Here is a 17686-nt window from a genome sequence, read left to right on the forward strand (position 1 = left end):
GGACCCTTCTCAGAAACCTGGACATGATGATTAATAATTGCTCTGCAAATAAGAGATCCCCCCTCTTCCCTGAATAAAAAGGAATTGAGAACTGCAAACTCTTGGCCCAAATGACTCCATCCAACACCCTGCTCATACTTGCACACATGTGCTTGCACACATGAATACATGCACACGCACACGCACACACACACACACAAAGAGATGTGGCCAAACTTTAGCATGAGTACTATCAGCAAAAGGTCTTATCCTGAGGATGACTCCAGTTTCCTTAAAATACCTGTCTGAGAAAGCACAACACTTCTAACAGAATTTAGTGTTTGTTCCAGCCAAAATCTGACGACAGACCTCTGACTTCCCTTTCCTTAGAGCATTTACTTTAGAAAATGTGCACTTATAAATTCTTTTTCTGCCCCATCAAGATGTAAATTTTTTGCAACCCAAAAATGCCTTTTTCAAAGACCTGGGAGTCATCCCTCTGAAATGAAATCATTGAGAAGAACAGAACTTCTCTGTCCCGGTCTCTGTGGGAGAGTAGGAGCCTAACTTCAATAAGCCATTATTAGCAAACACAGATGGCCTAATCACATTGACCAACCTCTCCCTTCCATCCTTCACTCTTTCCTCCTAAATCCTTTAGTACTTTTCCTTTTGCACATCCAGCATTTAAAAAACCTCCTACCTTTTGTTTCAGTGGAAATGAGTTCAGTCTTAGTTTTATACTGAGAACAAAATGTCTTGTCACCTTAAATAAATGTCTGTCTCTGTTCTTTTTTGACATATTTCAGTGTGGTAAACAGACATTAACCAAATAAACAGACACATAATGCAATGAATACAAGTAGTATGCAATGTTAATCACGAAAATAACAAAGTGCTACAAGAGAGAGTAAGAGCAGTACTTTTTTTGTGTTGGGTTGACTGAAGAGAGGATGCACGATTTGAAGTACTAAGAATGAGAAAAATCATATAAAGAAAAAGAATATTTTGGGGGCATAGAGACAAACTGAAAAATACAAGAGGTAATGAATAGTATTGGGTATAGTAGGAATGACAGATGACTGTGTGCCTTGAATATAAACAGAAAAGAGGAATAGTGAAGCTGAATATGGTAGGTAAAAAGCACATCATGCACTATCTTCTTAGTCACTGAAAGGATTTGTATTTTATTACAAATGTTTTAGAAACCACCAAAGGAAAGAAATGAATAGAGAATAAATCATTTTATTTTCAAATTTTCACTGTAGACTGTGCTCAAAATAGTGGGGAAGAAAGAAAATGCATTAGTAACAAGAGCTGTTAGGTTAGCAGGGCTGTCCAGGTGAGAAGAAAGATGATAGGTAAGAATAGCTAGCTGTGAAATATATCTTTTGGCCAAGAATCATTGCTTGAGTATCTGGGATCAGGAAAAAGACAATATGCAAAATATCTCTAAAGTTTCTGACTTCAATAACTGGAGAAATTGTTATTTCAATTCTTGAGACTTGGCAAAAAAATTAGACTTTAAAGGACAAAAATTAAAGATTTCAATTTTGGCTTGGCTAAGTTTAGAAGTCTATGAGCTATCCAAGTGGAAATATCAAAAGCTCAGTGAAAATATCTTGGCTGTAGCTATACATGTGAAAGTGGCTGGTATTTAAGTGAATGGGATAACTCTCAAGTGATAACAGAGGGGCAAAAAATAGAGAAGAGCATACCTATGATTTGAGAATCTGCATCATTTAGAAAAAAGAGATACCGGGAAAGTCTAAGAATGGTGGTCAGTGAGGCATGAGGGATGGCTGAAGAGGAAACTACCACAAAGGCAAGAAGTAGATTTCTAAATGTGAGGGAACAGTCAATTCTGTCAAATGCTACTAACTAGTCAAATATGACAAAGATTAAAAAAAAATACCTTGGATTTGATCAAAGTAGAAATAGTCAATAACTTTGACAAAAGTAGTTTAGCTGGAGTTATAGAATCTCCACAGACTCCAATGATTTGGAGAACTGGGAGTGGGCTGTAGCAATATGTTAGTTCAGACTGTTATACCCGGAAAACCTTGCACTAAACTATCTACTAGCTAACTGATATTTTAAAAAATCATACACAAATCATGACTGCAGCAAGGAACAAAAATACCAGAAAAAAGAAAATGAAATTGAATACTTAAGAGTAGTTCATAAGCTAATGGTATTATGGGGCACTAAGTGAAAAGAGAAAAGTTACCATTTAGTAACTAAAGGGTTACTAAATGTTATATTGAAACAAACCTGCCAGTTGTCTGCCTACTTACACACTTCCTTATTCCCCAACTCCTTTTTTTGTTGTTGTTTTCTTTTTAATGTTTTCATTCACAAGAAAAGCTTGGGTGAATACTGAGTATCTTTCCAGAGCTCTGACTTATTACCCTCATTCACATATTTATTATTTATGGCATGGAAAATGGTGATCACTTCCTAATTAACCACTCATATCTTACCCCCACTATCAAATGCTCATAATTATGCTTTCTAAATTTCCAAAACCAAATCTGACAAGGTCTGCACTTCTTAAAAAATCCAATAGAATACTATCACATTCAGGTTAAAATAATAACTTGCTCATGAGGTGATTCTCCCCACTACCTTGCCAAGTTCAACTCCCTTAATTTCATCATAGCATCTTGTTCAGTCAAAACAAACTGTTTGCCAACATCAGAAATCACTATGTATCACTGTTCTGGTTGCTACATATGATATAAGGTCTTCTTAAGTTTTTCTTACTAGTCCATATGACAATCAACCTCACCTTTCCATAGTTCTTGATTAAATTCAAGTTACCTTTTAAAATATTTTCTGTTTTTACCTCTTGCAGGCAGAAAATCCTTCTCTACTCTTCCATAATGCCTTGATCTCCTTTTTTATATAAAATTTATCACATTTTATAATACAAAATTACTGAAGTAGACTATTATCTCCTTCAAGGTGGGCCATGTTCTTTTGAGCAGAGCTTAAATAATGTTAAATTAATAACTAAAAATATTCAGCATTCATTCATTATATTCACATGTTAAACTGGTCTCAGTTGAAATCACTGTTCTGTGTTCATTTATTCCCAAGCCTTTGTTTCCATTTTTAAAGTTATTTCATATTTATTATATCATTTTAACTCATTTCCTATACAGTATATTATTTTGAAAACCTTTGGTTGAATTTAGAAAAAAAGTTACATTAAAAAGCTTTAAACAATAAGAAATGTTACAAAATTGCAATTCTGACAAGGGACATGCACTAGTCATGTTATATATAGTTATTCAAGATGGCAAAATTACCCTGTTTGAGGAACCTTACTGATATAAATTGGGTCACATGTCAACTTCTGTTGGGGGCATACAGTGCAACAATTGGCTTAGGCACAGTTTCTGAACTAAATGTTGGGAGGGAGATTGGCTTAGAATCATGAGGGGCCAACTCTTGACCTAAACCCAAATCACTAGCAGTTGTCAGTCAATGATCTTATTCTAAGCCAACTAAGAGACCTGAGTGGTATTATTGGGGAGGTAACACAATGTTCACTATACATGACTCTTCACTTACATCTGAATATTTAAATATGTATGTCTGGGTTGTTAAAAAAATTGTATGTGTGGTGTAAGGAAATGGTCCAGTTTCATGCTTCTGCATGTGGCTGTCCAATTTTCCCAACACCATTTGTTGAAGAGACTGTCTTTTTTTCCATTGGACATTCTTTCCTGCTTTGTCAAAGATTAGGTGACCATAGAGTTGAGGGTCCATTTCTGGGCTCTCTATTCTGTTCCACTGATCTATGTGTCTGTTTTTGTGCCAGTACCATACTGTCTTGATGATGACAGCTTTGTAATAGAGCTTGAAGTCCGGAATTGTGATGCACTTATTGAATGGAGCACTGGGTGTTATACGCAAACAATGAATCACGGAACAGTACATCAAAAACTAATGATGTAATGTATGGTGATTAACATCACATAATAAAGAAAAAATTAAAAAAAGAAAGGACAAAAATTGTATGGTGATGGATGGTAACTAGACTTATGCTGATCATTTTTTAGTTATATAAATATCAAATTATAATGTACCTCTGAAACTTATTTATACCAATTTCAATAACAAAAACTAAATTTCTTTAAACTGTTGTTTTTAAACATAATTGATGCTTGTCATTTCTTTTTGAGGTTACTCTCAAAAGTGATATTTAACAGGGAAACAGAATTAAACTGTACACTTTATCACATAGATGACTATTTTAAAGATTTTTTTGGGGGGGGGAAGGAAGTGAGCAAGAGAGTAGGCATGGGGAGAGGGGCAGAGGGAGAAGGAAAAGCAGACTTCCCTGCTGAGCAGGGAGCCCAACATGGGGCTTGATCCCAGGACCCTAGGATCATGACCTGAGCCAAAGGCAGATGCTTAACTGACTGAGCCACCCAGGCACCCCCACATAGATGATTATTTTAAATTCATTTTAGTATCATAAAGAACATATTTTTTAAAATATAAAAATCTAAAAATAAAATATAAAACATCTAATTTGAACAAACATACTCTCCAGTTTGGTATGAATGGTTAACACTAATGAAACAACTTTAAGAAAGTAGCTACAAAGTAAAGACACGCACTTGCTTTGGAATGACTGATTCTTGCAAAATGTTGATTATTTAATGTAGAAAATATAAGTGAAACAGGTTTAATTTTTTTTATTTTTTTCTCTCTTAAAGAGATTTCTTCTCATATTTAATCTGAAGATGAAAGATTAAGGATTCAAAAGTCAAGCATTATAAAATAAGGATGAGTTCATTAGAATACATTAAATTGGAAGTGTTTTCATTCAAGATATTTTGGTAATTTGTTTCTTCCAGGTAAGCCTGTTTGTTATGTTCGTAGCAAAGGTAAGTTATTATAAAATAGTTACTTCACAGAAATAAACTTTTCCAATAAACTCACAAGCTCAAAAAAATCAATTTGTGCTATACAAAATATTATCTTTTTTAGTGATTTATAATTTACAAGGCACATTCACAAACAGTGTCTCATTTGCTTCCTATAAAAGCCCATTTAAGATAAGCTGGCAGAATTAAATACCAAATGATTTACAGACTACTGAGCTCTGCTTCTAACAAATTCTTAGATCTCTACAATACTACTGGAGCTTGCTCATCAGAGTTAAGACTTACAAATGTCTCATGATAATAGCATTTCGATGAAAATCTACTTCATGTTAAGCTCAGGAGGAATCTAAATTTACCAACTTGTTATTCCCTGAGTTCCTGGCTTTGTAGTAGAAACAAATTATTATTCATATTTACAGATGAGAAAATGGAGAATCTGAGGGATTAAATTATGTAAGGTAACAATACTAGGAAGCAGAGCTGAAACTTGAATTTAGACCATTGATTCTCCATCTAGAGCTCCTTCTTTTACCATCACATCCTTTTACGCCTCCCATTTATAGGTTTGAAGAGAATTTATTATTCTGTCACATACAAAATTACCAGACAAACTTTGGGCAACACCTGTACACATAAGATGTGGGCTTCTTTAATGGTAATACAGAGAAGAACTAGAGAAAGAATAAAAATCAAAGGTATGAGAAAATGAAAAGAATTATTGCAGATAGATCTAGATGGGGGGTACAAAGCAATTAAGCCAATAACTCCTACCTGCTTAATTATAAATTCTGCCATTAGGGAACCTACACTAGATCAGCAGAGAACAAAACTGATTCCACTTCTATACAGCTTCCCTCTAAAGTAGCTTTCCACTAGCTGAGAGTTGAATGAAGGACAGGGATTTTGTGAGACTTTTACCAAGAAAAGTGAAATCACTTATTTCAGACTTGAAATGGTTAAAAGGGAACGCACCCTAAAACCTATGACCAGAACAGAATGTTCACTGTTTCTACCCCATGGGGAGTTCTTTGTTACCTGAAGCTTCTTAATGAGAAACTGACCCTTTCTCCCAGGTGAGACAAAGGATAAATGCCATTGATATGGCAGTAAGTAGAAATATGATCCTGGCAGAATATAAACGTACTGGAGGAGTGAAAAGTGACTTGAATGTATAATTACAGATAGACACTTGAGTAAAAAAGGTAAGGAAAAGCAGCCATTTTGCTTCTCTTGGCTGTGCATAATTGACCATAGGATTACTGGGACAAAAGTTAAGAGGCAGCTTAGTAAGCGTCCGCTGGATTTATATAAGAGGGAAGATATTCAGGTATAATGTAACAGGGTCATGAGTTGAGTAAATAAACAATGAGAATTCCTCACCCAAATCCAATTCCCAGGTCAGTTCACATACCACGCTATGGGCCTTTAATGAAATAGAGCCTGGAGGGGCACCTGGGTGGCTCAGTCGTTAAGCGTCTGCCTTCGGCTCAGGTCATGATCCCAGGGTCCTGGGATCCAGTCCCTCATCGGGCTCCCTGCTCCACGGGGAGCCTGCTTCTCCCTCTCCCACTCCCCCTGCTTGTGTTCCCTCTCTCGCTGTGTCTCTCTCAGTCAAATAAATAAATAAAATCTTAAAAAAAAAAAAAAAGAAAGAAATAGAGCCTGGAAACTCTTTAAGATGAAATTCGCAGTTATTTTACAAGCAGCCCCTGTGAATCTTTCTCCAAGTCTTCTTTAAAGAGATCTCAACTCATTTAAGATAAACTGGCAGAATTAAATACCAAATGATTTGTAGACTATCGAGCACTGTTGATAACAAATTCCTAGATCTCTATGATATTATTGAGCTTACTCATCACTGAGACTTAGAAATGTCTCCTGAGAATACCATTTTTTATTATGTTATGTTAATCACCATACATCACATCATTAGCTTTTGATGTAGTGTTCCATGATTCATTGTTTGCATATAACACCCAGTGCTCCATTCAGTATGTGCCCTCTTTAATACCCATCACCAGGCTAACCCATCCCCCTACACCCCTCCCCTCTAGAACCTGCAGTTTGTTTCTCAGAGTCTGTAGTCTCTCATGGTTCGTGTCCCCCTCCGATTTCCCCCCTTCATTTTTCCCTTCCTACTATCTTTTTTTTTTTAACATATAATGTATTATGTGTTTCAGAGGTACAGGTCTTTGATTCAAGAGTCTTACACAATTCACAGCACTCACCATAGCACATACCCTCTCCAATGTCTATCACCCAGCCACCCCATCCCTCCCACCCCCCACCACTCCAGCAACCCTGTTTGTCTCATGAGATTAAGAATTCCTCATATCAGTGAGATCATATGATACATGTCTTTCTCTGATTGACTTACTTAGCTCAGCATAATACCCTCCAGTTCCATCCATGTCATTGCAAATGGCAAGATTTCATTCCTTTTGATGGCTGCATAATATTCCATTGTATATATATATATATACCACATCTTCTTTATCCATTCATCTGTTGATGGACATCTTGGCTCTTTCCATAGTTTGGCTATTATAAGAACATATTACGAGCAACTCTATGCCAGCAAATTAGATAATCTGGAAGAAATGGATGCATTCCTAGGGATGTATAAACTGCCAAAACTGAACCAGGAAGAAAAAGAAAACCTGAACAGACCTATAACCACTAAGGGAATTAAAGCAGTAATCAAAAATCTCCAGGGAGGGTATGTGCTATTGTGAGCACTGTGAATTATGTAAGACTGATGAATCACAGACCTTTACCTCTGAAACAAATAATACATTATATGTTAAAAAATAAAAAAAGAAGAAGAAGAAGAAGATAGCAGGAGGGGAAGAATGAAGGGGGGAAATCGGAGGGGTAGATGAACCATGAGAGACTATGGACTCTGAGAAACAAATTGAGGGTTCTAGAGGGGAGGGGGTGGGGGGATGGGTTAGCCTGGTGATGGGTATTAAAGAGGGCACATACTGCATGGAGCACTGGGTGTTATACACAAACAATGAATCATGGAACACATCAAAAACTAATGAGGTAATGTACGGTGATTAACATAACATAATACAATAAATAAATAAATAAATAAATAAATAAATAAAAGTCTCCCAACAAACAAAAGCCCAGGGCCAGATGGCTTCCCAGGGGAATTCTACCAAACATTTAAAGAAAAATTAATACCTATTCTTCTGAAACTGTTCCAAAAAAGAGAATACCATTTTGATGAAAATCTACTTCATGTTAAGCTCAAGAGGTATCTAAATTTACCAACCTGTTATTCCCCGAATTCCCGATTTTGTAGTAGAAACAAAATTTGTTGAGCTCCTTTTATGATCTTTACAATGGTTTCCCAGCTTGTGAAGTCAGTGTTATAACTGAAGAGAGAACCCATCTACGCATACAACCTTCTCCCTACCTAAACAGAAAATCGAGTAGCAAATTACCATGGTTCTGGAACGTGACACTGACTGGTCCAAGTATTAAACAAATTAGAGATGCAGGAGTGGTCATCCTCACTTTCATTTAACTTTCTTGAATGCATTCATGGAAGACAGATAATTCTTGGGGAAAGGGAGAGGAATTTACTATAAGTTTAATGAGTTAGTGTCTCCAATTCCCTATGTTGTTCCATATATAGTCTTCTTACTAGTGTAACTTAATACAGGGATTTTTTTTTTTTCTTTTCTCTCCTATGCAGCACAGTGACCTGGAGAATTATTTTCCTGTTCTTATAAATAAATGTTTGCTTTTACCTGACAAGAAGAGCAGTATACCTTCAGGGTCATAATTCTCAAATACATCAATTCTGAAGCATTAGATCATATTCAGACTGAAGTGTCTATGAAACATTTTTTTTTAATCTATTACATTGATGATTTCATTTTAGGATATCATGCTGCTATATTCTAAAGTTTAAGAAGTACAAATATCCTAAATTGCTTGCTAATATACATATGTATGTAGAATATAAATTATCAGAAAATAAAAGTGTCTTTCAGTTACTTTATCAGTTGTGGTGATCCGAATAATGCTAGGATATTTCCTCCAAGAAAAAGAGCAAGTTACTGTCCCTTACATCTCTATAAAAAAATTGCAATTGATGGATCTCTAGACTTTGGAGAAAATATATATACTATTTCGGTTTGTGCTTCAACCCACAGATCACTTGGACTCCTAAGTTTTCTTCTTTGAGTGGAGCTCCTAGGAAGGGAAGTTTTACATATTAGTTCAGGCTGAAGTAGTCACAAAACTGCCATTTGGCTTCTATGACCCTGCTGATGTTTGGCTTCAAGAGTGCATGGTGGTTATAAATTCTACAAAAATTCTATAGATAGCCACTGTAATTCGTACAGTTTTATAGCAAAGCATGTCTTCTGGAACAAGTTATTGCTTTCCCTCTGAGAAGTAGTTTTTGACCCCCGTCTAGTCATAAACTTGATCATGAGATATCAGGACACCAGGAAAGTTGAATTCCCCTTTCTGGGAATTCAGTATAATCTGATTGATCTAATCAAATTAATTGAACATGCCTAGCCACTACCTATTATTGGGTTGAGTGTTATCATCAGTTTTTTGGCTTGGGGGAGGTCCTAAATGCACAAATAAGTTGCAGAAGCATGTGAGTCTCATTCTCCACATGCCTACTTGTATCTTACTGATACCCCTCCCTCAACCTATTATCTGTGATCTTACAGTAAGACTCCTATGTTGAGTTGAATGACAGAGGAGGAAATATACCTGGTTTACAAAAGATATTTATAGGTGTACCAAATAAGGTTGAATACACAGTGCCCCCATAAATGCAGAATGTGCTATCCTTTAGTTCTAAGAAATGGCACCTCTTTTTTTTTAAAGATTTTATTTATTTATTTAATAGAGACAGATAGTGACAGAGATAGCGAGAAAGAGCACAAGCAGGGGGAGAGGCAAAGGGAGAGGGAGAAGCAGGCTCCCTGTGGAGCAGGGAACCAGACATGGGGCTCGATCCCAGGACCCCAGGATCACGACCTGAGCTGAAGGCAGATGCTTAACGACTGAGCCACCCAGGCACCCCAATGGCACCTCTTTTAATTAGGCAGAGCATAACTTGCAATGTGTTTTTCATAATGGCCCAGACTTAACATGATATGTTAAACCAGCTGGTAATAGCCTGCTGATTAGATCAAGGTGATTCTGAAGGTCTGTGCGGAAGAGAAATAAGGAAGTCCTTCCTTCAGTTAAAATCTAAGCAAAGTAAATTATTGTCTACTTTTCAAGAAAGCATAGGTAAGAATAATAGCCAATTAATATGCATTGGATCAATGCTTTGGCTAGATATTCAGAGACTTTGAAAAAGATTCAAGAAGTTGGAAAATTGTTGACAAGAAAGTTTTGTAAGATATAATGGGATAGACTATAGCATGCAACCAGAAGGATGAAGAAATATTTGCATAACATATGAAATTTCACCCCACTTTTGCAGAAGCAAAAGTAAACAAAATGATCTGTTTCCCAAATATCATACAGCCACCTTTCCCTACTAGCCCACCTGCCAAATGGGCTCATGAAAAGAGACAGTAACAGCAAGCATATAAGCTATGTTTGAACTCGAACAAGGACTTTACCCACACAAAAATGATACCACTTTTTGATGCAATTTTTGAGTAGCATTGACTGACTTGGGACCCCAGTATTTTATAATACTTTATAACAGCACTGAGACTTTCAATGCAGTTTGATTACATTGGGTCATTTTCTTCATGGATAGAGGAGGAAGTTATTTTTTTCTTATAGAAAAACATTTTTTTTAAATGTATAATTTATTTCCCTGCCTGTCATATTATCTGCCAGTATTTTCACTTCTGTATTTATTGAATGCCCTCTACAATCATGACTTCCACCACTAATACCAGCACTGTATCTGATCAGAGGAACTCCAGAAGTGTACATCTGTCCCTTCTGCTTTCTCAGGATAAGGAGCAGCAATACTCTGATCGAAGGTAGCCCTGGACTAGTAGGGGAAAGAAAAGCAGTAACCCCTCTTGTACTAGAATTTTCTCAACTGGTCTTTGTAATACTTTGGATGTGAGAACATTTCTTGGTTCCTTTTTCTATATGGGTCTTTTCTTTCCCTGAAACCTCTCATGCAGCCCAGCAGGTAAGGGGGGGGGGGCCCAGACTCTTTCCTTTCAGGAGAAAGCATCTCTCTCATTGCCTCTGAAGACCATTTATATATGAAGAAGGCCCAAAGAGTTAAAGAAAGGTAGCTGGTAAAATTACTTTAGGCCTGTTTCTAGTTTAAGCGAACAGGAATATTTTGCTTACTTATGAATCAAACCTGCCCACTAGGGAAGAGGAACTGAAAGAAGACCTCGCAGAGTTCAAAGGCCCCTAGTAAAAATGAAGCACATTAATTTCTTGGCATGGCCCTTACACTGGGAATTTTCAGTGATTATAAGCAGTCTGTATGGATTTAGGGATGCTCAGTCCTAACTGTGTAAGTCATACAATCTCAGTGACATATGATACAGGTTATTTTCAAACCTACAACTCAATGTGGAGGCATACTTTTTTTTTCATAAAACATTTACTAATGTTTGTTGTAAATCACAAAGATAATAAATGCAACTGCAGTAGCCAAATGTATAAACAGCCCTTGGAAATCAATAAAAACAAGCAAAGAAAATTAAAAGAGTGTGTAGAATAACGCTACTTTTCTAGCTGACCCAGATTAAATCCATTTCATTATATGAGGTCAAAACTAGTTAGGTTTTTGTTTGTTTATTTGTTTTTGCCTATTCTAATTACTTAACCATTTCTTTCAAATATAACTGAATACTATACACTTTTCAATGTCTCCTAGCTAATTAAACAAGTACATTAAGGAATAAGAAGGTGAAAGGGAAAGAGGACAGAGCACTGAGAATGGAACACTGAAAAATAATTTTAAAAAGAATGTGCTTTATAAAATGAATTTATATTGTACTAAATTGTCTGTAGGTTTCTAAAAATAAGAACATACATAATTTTAATTTAGCACCAACTATTATCTATCCAACCCAATTACAGAAATCCTATTAACTATTTAAATATTAACCTGTGTTTTAATCCCAAATCCCAACAACCTTCTTTACATCTTTTTTCCCCTCTGCATTGCTTTCCCTTTTCTTCTCCCTTAAGGTGTTTTCCCCAATTCTCCTTCTAACTTGCCTGCTTAGGCCTCTCTCCTTACAAGCTGCAGTTTCTTCCTGTGTCTGTCTATAGAGACATACATCTTCTCCTCACCCACTCCCTTCCCTCTCTCACTCTCACACTCTCCCTTCCTTAACTATTCCTCTTTTTCCCTTCTCAGCTACTTTTAAAAAGTTACATTCGTTTCTATTTCTCAGGGGAGGAAGAGTATGAGCTATTTGGGGACAGAGTACCAAGAAAAAAAAAAAAAAAACCAAAAACCTTTAACCTCTCCTCACCTGAAAATAATTGAAAATCTTCAGGCAATGACAGTATTTCAATTGTATTTTATATTGAGGTTTATGTTAAGGTCAGAAACTCGGCTGAAATTTTTCTTGCTTAAAGCAGGAGACTGAAAATGCCAACCTGTCACAGGTCTTTGGTTTGAATGTAATCTTAACTTCCCTGCGTTTCAGATACTCAAATTGCTTAATATAAGTTTCCAATTAAACTGTTCCAAGTGTGATACATTTTGGATTGTGTAAAATCATCTCCATTTCCTGGCATTAAATGTAAAACTATCTCTGCCTGGAAGTGTCATCCCTTCCCTTTCTACAACAGACAACATATTTGACTATCATCCAGGGGGCACTTTTCCTAAAGTGAAACCTGGAAATGAAGTTTGTATCATTATCAACTATGTTGCATTTAAATTCAAAGGCTTTCCAGGCAGCTGTATAGAGAACATAAACTTGAAAAAAAAAAATCCTAGATCACCAAGTGTATTTAAAAGTTATAATTACAAATGACAGAAAAATTTCATGTAAGTGTAACAGCATTAATGAGGCCAATTTCTGTCATGTAGTGACAGCTTAAATACCATTAAAGCATACTATGCATACACTGTTTCATGATATTCATAGCTCCCTAGAAAAAATAAAAGCACAAATACTAGCCTGGGCTCCATCATCAAATCCTGGTGGCAGAAGCTCCAAAATAGTTCAGTGCTACCTGCTTGAGCTAACCATGGTTTAAGCAAAACTAAATTTGAATAGAGACATTTTCTACTATCACTTTTGCCACCTCTAATGTAAACTTCCACTCCCATTATCAACTCCAGCATCAATAAAATTACACCCCAAAATGGGAATGATTGTATGAATTCCCAAACACATACAAAATGAACATAACATGCACAACATCAATATAGTTATTATCATCTTATGTGGTACACTAATTTTAACAAGTTTATTCAGTTTAATGACCTAGAGATATGGGGCAGAAAACAATGCTTTAGTTAAACAAAAATATGTAATTTTTGAGATTAAACAATTAAATGGACACAAAGCATTGCCTCAGAGTGTCCTTTCACAATGGTACCTAGAAGCTGTAATTTTTTTAAAAAAGATTTTATTTGACAGAGAGAAAGAGAGCGTGCACAAGCAGGGGGAGCTGCAGGCAGAGGGACAGGGAGAAGCAGGCTCCCCCCTGAGCAGGGAGCCCCACGTGGGGCTCGATCCCAGTACCCTGGGATTATGACCTGAGCCGAAGGCAGATGCTTATCTGACTGAGCAACCCAGGTGCCCCTAGAAGCTGTATTAGTAAAATGTAATGTAACTTCATTCTCAGATATATCAACAAAGAAAGCAAGTGTTTTCTGAAGAAATTGGAGGGAAGATATAATGCAGACTTTGGAACCAGATATTTGATTTATGACTTATGAGTAGTTATTTAGCTTCTGTAAGTTTTTGCTTTCTCACTTCTAAAACAGAAGTTAATAATATCTAATTTGCAGCTTGTTGTGAGAATTAAATATAATATTTGTAAAGCATCAGAAAGTAACAGTGCTCAAAAATATTCTATTATATGATTATGAATTTATCATGATGAATACTATTACATTAATCTGAAGAAAATTATTTGAGGTTTCTAATAAATTGGAAAAAGGATTTCAGTCAGTATCCATGTAAATCACACGCACAATATTCAATCAAGTTAAAACTTTTATACTATCACTAATTTCAAAACAAAGCTATAAAACTTGAAAATCATTATTTTGAGGTGAATATAACATTTTAAAGTATGAATGCACTAAAAATAAGATGAGAACACAAATGTGTTGCCTTTTTGTTGTGATGTGAAATTTCTTAGAAATATATTTTTTTAAAATCCTACTAAATGGATTGATGGAAAGCTCTACACTGACAAATGCTTTTCTGTGCATTAAACTAGGGTGCGGATAATACGATAAAGGCTAAAGGCTAAAAGTCACCTGAGCCAAACCTTTTTTTTTTTTTTTTAGATTTTTTTTTTTTAATTTATTTGAGAGAGTGCATGCTCATGAGCTGGAGGGTGGAGGGGCAGAGTAAGAGGGAGAAGCTGACTCGCTTGCTGAGCGGGGAGCCCTGATGCCGGGCTGGATCGCAGGACTCTAGGATCATGACCTGAGCAAAAGGCAGATATTTAACCAACTCAGTCACCCAGGCACCCTGGTCTGACCTTGTCACAATTTGAGAATTCTGAATTAAAATCAATTTTTCTAACACAGGGAATTAGTGACATATTACACATGCATTAAATTTGTTTAACATACTCTTTTTATTCTAATTCTATAATAAGATACCCTAAAAAATATATTCCTCTATGAGTCTAATCAGCTTTTATGTCCACACATATGTAATGTATCTCATTAGTGTCTTCTGTTTTTAACACAATTAGGCTCCAACAAAGGAAGATAAGTAATGCTGTTTACTGAATTAGAGAAAAACCTATACGTCCATGGGCATAGACGAATTTCAGTGCTTCAGCTCCTGAAATAGTTCCAGCTTTCTGAGGCAAATTAGCTCTCTTAGATGGGCAGCTCAAAATCAGGACAGTCTCTAGAACTTTCTTCAGGGATACAATTCTTATTAGGATAGGACTCCAAGAAATTTTTATATGATGCACTTAAGTAAAGGAATAAGCTGAACAGTTGACCTGAGCTTACTTTGTGATATAGGCATGGGAAATTATAGGGAATAAAGCATTGAATAAAACATAGTTAACATTAAACAAAAATAAAAATTAAATACAAATTAAAAAATAACATAGCATGCATGACAAGTGGTAATGAATGCTACACAGAGGGGGAAAAAAAAAGACAGGAAAGGAAAATAGGAAATACTGTGGTGAAGGGCTGTAATTCTAAATATGGCAGTCATGTAGGACACTAATGTGAGGTGATCCTTGAGCTAAGACACACTGGAGGCAAGGAACTGACCCATGAAGATACAGGGACAGGGGAGGCTTAAGCCTAAGCAAGAGCAAGAACAAAATTCCAGGGCAGGTGGTAGAAGGCGGCAGTGAGTTTGGTAAGTTTAAAAAAATAAAAAGGAGGCAGTGTGACTAGAGTGAATTGAATGAAAGTGGTAGGGAATGCTCATAAGATGATAGAAGATGATAGCTTTTGAAAAATATGCAGATACAGCTCGAGCAGATAGAACTGTTAGGTAGGTTTAGTGTACAGTTGCAAACAGAATAGAGAAGAATACATTTGCTTATTCTAGACCACCTCAAAGTCACTCATCAGTATTAGTCTCTGTGCCTCTGAAAATGTCTTGGTCTCTCTTGTTTATTATATATCTTTCTACAAAATAATTTCCAAATATATTATGTAAATAATATATAATCAGGGCGCCTGGGTGGCTCAGTCGTTAAGCGTCTGCCTTCGGCTCAGGTCATGATCCCAGTGTCCTGGGATCGAGCCCCGCATCGGGCTCCCTGCTCTGCGGGAAGCCTGCTTCTCCCTCTCCCCTCCCCCTGCTTGTGTTCCCTCTCTCACTCTGTCTCTCTCTGTCAAATAAATAAATAAAATCTTTAAAAAAAAATAATAATAATATATAATCTCCAATACACATATTTCATATTCACATTTGTAGTTCTACATTTGAAATTACCACATACATTACCTGATAGCATGTAAATACTTAAGACAACCTACATTAAGTTTATAATCTTCCTTCCAACCTTCTCTTTTAGTAAATGAAATGGACATTGACATAGAAAATCCAACACCCATTCTATTTTTTTTTAAAGTCAGAAAACCAAAACATATGGAATGTTTCATGAATTTACATGTCATCCTTGCTCAGGGGCCATGCTAAACTTCTCAATATCATTCCAATTTTAGTATATGTGCTGCCAAAGTGAGTACTCTCCTATTCTTTTTAATACCAGGCCCAGATTTTAGGCCTCATCCTTGCTGTTAATGAAAGTCAACATTTCCCTAGCCTCTTTTTCCATGAAGCTGGCAACATGGCCAAATTTTGGTGAATTACATGTGAGCAGAAGTGTTGTTTGGGTTCGGCTATTTAAGGTGAACCCACTCCATCTATATACTCCTGCTGTTACTTCTTCCTGCAATGAGGATATCATAAATGCAGTTCCTTAACTACAGTCTTAAACCATGGGATAAAAGCTTGAAAATGGGAGCTTTGTACTAGAATGGTGAAATAAAGAGATGGAATGTTTGATTCACTGATGATATTGCAGAAGAGCCACAATATCAGTTTTGGACTGCTTACCTAATATCTTTTATGTAAAAGAAAATAAAATTAGCTTTCTCTTGTCTAACAATTTTTAGTTTGAATTTTTATGTTATAATGAGCTGAACATATATAAGGCATACAACCATTCCTTTACTGGCCCATATTTAGAGTCATCTTTTACTCTGCTTTAATTCATCCTATCTAGTTCTAGCAGTTAGCCATCACATTCTATTTATTTACCTGTGGATATTTAAACTATCTAAAATATCTCTTCTCTAAGCAACTGCCCTGCTCTCATTTTTGGACTGAAGGCATTGTCTTACAGATGTTGGAAAAATAATTATCCCTACATTCAGATCTATTCCTTCTACTTTCTTGTTTAAAGTTGGCTATTAATTTTTATTTAATAACACCCAAGGTTATCCTAAGATATTTGCAACTTATACTTCCATAAACAACGTGTTTGGCAGTATCATGCTCCATGTGTCTCCCATACCTACTTATGAATCAATCATAGATACGTTACCTATCTGAAGCTGTCAGACAAGAATTTATATCTACTCTTATCAATGCTTGAGGTGCTCTTTTTTTTCATCAAAATAGGAATAGGATAGGATAATAGAAAATCATATGGACATAAAATAAAACACATGTAGTTTGGAACCTTGAGTTAAAGACTTCTTAGAAGTTTGAACTTAGGAAATGTTCTTAATCTTTCTGAATATCAATTTTCTAATTGATAAAATGTCAACAATGTCTTGCTCATGATGATGGTTAAACTAAGTTCAAAATGTTAGCCTAGAGTTGAAGCCATGATGGAACAAGAGGGAAAAGATTTATCCCTCCACCTTAAGATAATATTTATAATATCTATAATATCTATGTGTATAATAACTGTTTTCAGATATTGGCCAGTAGGCAATGGTGTGCTGTGATCCTGCTTGGAAGGGAAACAACTGCTAATAATTTCTGCTTCCAGGTACATTCCAAAGGAGCAGGTAAAGAATCCCAAACAGTTCATCGCAGTCTGAGTTGTGACAGAATCAAAGATCAGGAAGTATATGGTGGCTGGAAATTTCCAGCCTTGCAAATAGGCAGGACATAAACAGTAAAAGG

At 36.0% G+C, this 17686-nt stretch overlaps 1 non-coding gene across 1 annotated transcript; it reads right to left on the reverse strand.

The window, feature by feature from the left end:
- Window positions 1-16129: 16129 nt before the first annotated feature.
- Window positions 16130-16236, reverse strand: LOC123325155. The gene has a single exon (XR_006540263.1). It is a non-coding gene; the product is annotated as a U6 spliceosomal RNA (small nuclear RNA).
- Window positions 16237-17686: the final 1450 nt, after the last annotated feature.

Source organism: Neomonachus schauinslandi, chromosome 6, assembly GCF_002201575.2.
Source record: "Neomonachus schauinslandi chromosome 6, ASM220157v2, whole genome shotgun sequence".
NCBI lineage: Eukaryota > Metazoa > Chordata > Mammalia > Carnivora > Phocidae > Neomonachus > Neomonachus schauinslandi.